The 4,794-nt window shown below is 54.7% G+C and overlaps 1 long non-coding RNA gene across 1 annotated transcript; it reads left to right on the top strand.

Annotated features, from left to right (window-relative positions):
- The first annotated feature begins 2,677 nt into the window (after nt 1-2,677).
- Nucleotides 2,678-4,447, top strand: LOC108444917. The gene is made up of 2 exons (XR_001859635.1): nt 2,678-3,019; nt 3,383-4,447. It is a non-coding gene; the product is annotated as an uncharacterized LOC108444917 (long non-coding RNA).
- Nucleotides 4,448-4,794: the final 347 nt, after the last annotated feature.

Below are 4,794 nucleotides of genomic sequence, written 5' to 3'. Positions count from 1 at the left end.
GGCTGTGCTGAGGGGCAGCTCCCAGCCAGCAGCAGCACGAGCCCTGCTGGGCTCCTGCTCCCATTGCTGAGGGAAACGGAGCCGCCGGGATCGGAGAGCTGCACACAAAGGGCTCTCCTGCAGCAGGGGCAGCCATCCAGGGCTGTCTGCACTAAAGGGATAAACCTTGAGCTGGCCAAAGGCTGGCGAGGCATCAGGGTCGAGGCCTCCTGGTGCTCAGTGGAGCACGGCTGGCTCTGTGTGTGTAGCAGAGCTCACCAGTGCCAGAGGTTTGATTGATGCTGAGCTGCCAGACAGTTTTTTTGCACCAGTCTGTGCTGTGATGGCAGCCAGGCAGATTTCCCCCATTTCAGTTCCCCATGAAGCAGTCTTTTGCACAGAGGTGATGCTGCACTCCCTGGGAAGAGGTTTAGGGTTCCTTGAGCAGGTTCCCATGTGCTGCAGCAGCAGCAGCTGGGGTCACATCTCATCCCGGTCCTCTGGGGTCCTGCCATCACAGGGGGTTTTTTCTCCAGCAGGCAGGGTCGATGCACACCCCCAGCCAGGCTTGCAGGACGGTGGTGGTATGTGCTGGGACTGGCAGCCCCCACCCAGCTCCCTTCGGTGTTGTGAAATTGGTCCTGTTTGTCCTCCCTCCCTCCCAGTTTGTGTTACAGTTAAATAATGCATGGACCTGTTCCCTAACACCAGAGATGATTTCAAAGAGGATTTAATTATGCTCCAAAATACAGCTATAAAACAATTATTGGGTCTTTCCTTTTTTTTTTTTTTTTGATTTTTTTTTCTTGCATAATGTGCTTCCTCACTCACAGAAAGTTTAAGACAGGCACTTCTTTTGGTTTTTTCCCCAAAGCATGGGCTAAACCAGCTGTTTAAAACTCATTTCCCCCCTGATTTTCCCCACCTCCGTGGAAGGTGGGCATATTTAGGCTGAGCAAACTGCAGTGGGTGCACCTGGAGTGAGCGGGGAGGCAGCAGAGGGCCTGGCTGCTTCAAACAATGTATGTGAAATTAGGTTTCTGGAGTTAAAATTGACCCTCAGGTCTTCTGGAAGGGGTGATGGAGACCCTTTGCTGCTGCCAGACCAGTCATGTGGGCTCAGCCATTCCATCTTCCCCCTGACAGCTCCATCCTTCCCCACCGGCCTTTTATCACCTTGTTTTATGACCTGCTCCAACACAGGGCATTGCATCTCCCAGGTCACACAGCACCTGCTCAGGAGCATGGACCTTTATCCTCCAAATTAAAGCCACCTTCTGCTGGTCACATGCCTGTGAAACCTCATGCAGCCTCTGCACTGCCTGACTGCAGCTACTGCACGGAAAGGTGCTATTTCCTGTCCTTTGAGGAATTTACCTAAGGAATTTACCTAAAGCTGCACCAGTGCATGCATCCTGCCAGTAATTTCTGCCCCTTTCATCAGGGCCCACAAACTTGGCTGAAAACTCAACAGTTGACTATAGTTTTTGCTCAATTTAAATGAAAACCAGGTTTCAAAGCTTTCAGTGCACTGCCTTACTTTGAAGCAGGGGCTGCCATTCTTAGCATGATTGAATATTTCCTCACCTCCTATTTCTATCCTTGATTGTTGTCCCATGCTTCGTTTGAGGGGACAAATTATCTCCATCAGGAGCAGGCAAGGAGACAACCCAAACCCTGGCTGGGCATCCCTCTCCCTTAAATTGCTGCCCATTAGTCAGTGCTCAGGTATCCCAGCTGAAGGGGATGGGGCCCCATTCCCACAGGAGAGGGGATCCAGGGTGGAACGTGGTCGGGAGAACAAATGAAGGGGTGGAGGAGGAGGTTTGGGTCTGGCGCCCAGGATGGAGCCGGGGATTTCTCCCACTGGCGCTCCCCTGTCTGCCCAGGAAACAAACTCTGGTTTAAATATTGACTCTCCTGCACAAAGCCAGGTTGGGTGGGGATCGTTGCCGTTCTGTGCCCGTGCCGTTTATCAGCCTCCAGTGGAAAACTGAGATTGCTGGGACTTTGGCCTCATCTGCTCCCAGCTGCCCGGGGGAGAAGGGAGGCAGCGGCAGCAGCCAGGAGAGGGAATCTCAGGTCAAGGCTGGTCTGTCTCTCCGCCGGGCTTGGACACTTGAGTCTGGCAGGATCTGGGAAGCAACGAGATGAGCCTTTGTGCCCAGGGAGGTGCAGCTGAGCTCAGAGCGACTGTTTCCCCTGCAAATCGGCCTGCTGAAGACCTTTCAGTCCAGTCCAAACCCCCTCGTGGCTGTGCTGCTCTCCCGCCGTGGAACCAGGAGGGAAACATCCCAGAGAGCTCTCCTGATGCCTGGACAGTGCCTGGTGTGTCCCTGGTGTCTGGTCAGTGGGAAGGCTAGGGGCTGCCAGCCCCCCCGCAGCCATGGAGGGCCCCATCTTGCAGCCACACATCAGGAAGTGCCCTGTGGCACAGCTGCCCTCGATAAGGCTGTTTGCTCTGTTCTCCCGCAGCGCCGAGCTCCACGTAGGCAAATAATTCCTTAAAAAAAAATACATATATATGTAAAAATAATAACCCTCACAGAGGAGATCCCGCTGGGGGCTGCCAGCCCCCCCGCAGCCATGGAGGGCCCCATCTTGCAGCCACACATCAGGAAGTGCCCTGTGGCACAGCTGCCCTCGATAAGGCTGTTTGCTCTGTTCTCCCGCAGCGCCGAGCTCCACGTAGGCAAATAATTCCTTAAAAAAAAATACATATATATGTAAAAATAATAACCCTCACAGAGGAGATCCCGCTGCCGGGCTGGTGGGACAGGCTGGTGCCAGGAAATGCTCAGGCACCAGAAGCACAGTGACCCTGGACCTGTCCCTGTCTTCACACATCCCCATCCCCTGGGACGGCCTTCACCCGAAATGGATTATGGAGGAGCCAGGTCCTCATGGATTCCCCCCTGGACAAGGGAAATCCTGTCTGGAAACCAGGAGAAGAGGCCAAAAAGAGCACGGTGGCAAAGCTCAGCACAGTGGCCTGACCTGCCGCACTGACAGTGACAGCTCCGTCCATCACTCACGGCTGGTAAGAGGATGGGAAGAGTGTGGGGAAGCTGCTTTCCATGCTCCTGCTTGCCTGCTGTGGGCTTTTTTTTTTAGGGTAAACTCCCTCAAATCCCCCTAAACTGAGCTGCCCTGTTCCTTCCTGGGCAGTGCTCACAGGGGGAGCTGGTGGTGTTTCATCCCACCCTGAAGGGATCTGGGTCTTTTGGGGAAGAGGTGGCAGCATGAGGTCAGCCGAGACTCCTTTCCCTGCGGCCACCGTGACCCCTGCACACCTCCCTCAGCACTTACACCATGCTGGGCCCCCCATCCCAGGGGAGAAACAGGAGGGGGAAAAGTCTCCCCAGCTTTAAACTCAGCTCCTCTCCCCCTGCTGTGACCCCAGGGTCAGGCCGGCATGGCGAGGGCCGGCATCGCTGCGGCCCTGGCTCGAGGTACCGCCGGCCCTTGCTGCAAACATGGGAATGCTCTCATCCCTCGGAATGGAGTTTCTCCCTGAAAAGCCGCCTGCGCTCTGCGGCCGGGCGGCTCTTGTCAGGCTGCCAGAGGAGGCCGGAGCAGCGTCACATGCAGCAAAGTTTTACAAGGCAAGCAAGCGTCTGGGGAGAGGGACGGGAGAGGGACCGACCGCCGCACGCACACGCTCGGACGCGCACGCGGAGAAACCTCCTCCAGGCTCCCTCCAGCTCTCATCCCAACGTTGATTTTTTTTTTCTTTCCTCCTTTTTTTTTCTTTTTTTTGGAAGAACAAAGACTTTGGGGTGGGTTGGCGCTGTTGTTTTTCCGGGGTTGGTGTTGGTGGATGGGGGGAGGCTGGATGTGGAGGGGGGGAGCCGGTGGCTTGAATGCGAGAAAGTCCCGAATTTCCCTGGCCGAGTTGCCGAGATCGTCTGTGCGAAACTTAGAGGAGGAAAGACGGGGGAGGAAGGGGGGGGGAAATAATTAAAAAATAAAAAATGATGACGTCACTCGGAGCAGGGGTGCCTTCCCTGCTGCCTGTCAGATGCGCCTGAAAAGAACAGGGCAATAAAACAACAGCCGCCTCTGTCTCCCTCGTTAAACACGGCACTAATTGGATGTTAATTTTTCCTTGCTCTTCTCGCTGCTCGATTGTGAGAGCTCTGCCTGGCTCTCCCTCTCCCGCTTCCTTTCTTTCCTGTTGCAATGCTCTTGGCAGCTCTGAGGGACTCCGGACTGTGCGCTCCCCTCCCGCTCGTGGACTGGAATAATTCAGGAGCTGGGAGAATTAAAAAAGACGAGGCGCGGGGGCGAACGGTTCAGAAACGGGGCGGGCGTGATGGATTTCGAGAGCTACGCTAATCTCTCCGTTTCCCGTGCATTGTCCTGCCGACTTGGAGCTATTCTCTTCCCATTTGATTTCTCTTCCCCTCCTTTCACTTCGCGTTGGGTTTGGACTGCCGGGCAAAAATATATGTTTCAAAAAAAAAAAGAAAAAAAAAAGGCATTAAAAAAAAGGAAAAAAGGCAGGAAAAAATAGAAAAAAGGCTAAAAAAAAAGGAAAAAGGGCAAAAAAAGAGAAGAAAAAAGCCCAAAAAAAAGGAAAAGAAAAAAAGCCTGGTTCAATGACGACAAACCCCCAAACCTCCTCCCAGCTCCCCCCGTCTCGCCGCGCTGCCTAACCCCTGCGTGGAAACAGGCGTTTTAGGGAGCCGGAGCAGGAAGTTGTTGTTCTCTGTCTTGCCCAGGTCATCCTTCCAGGGTATGTGTGCAAGGGCGGTGGGCACGAGGGCTCGGTGGGCGCCCAGCAGCCGTTGGCCGCCCCCCGCGCCACCCCCC

The sequence above is a fragment of the Corvus brachyrhynchos genome, unplaced genomic scaffold, assembly GCF_000691975.1.
Source record: "Corvus brachyrhynchos isolate BGI_N302 unplaced genomic scaffold, ASM69197v1 scaffold72, whole genome shotgun sequence".
NCBI classification, from domain to species: Eukaryota; Metazoa; Chordata; class Aves; order Passeriformes; family Corvidae; genus Corvus; species Corvus brachyrhynchos.
This window is presented reverse-complemented; position numbering and strand designations above follow the sequence as displayed.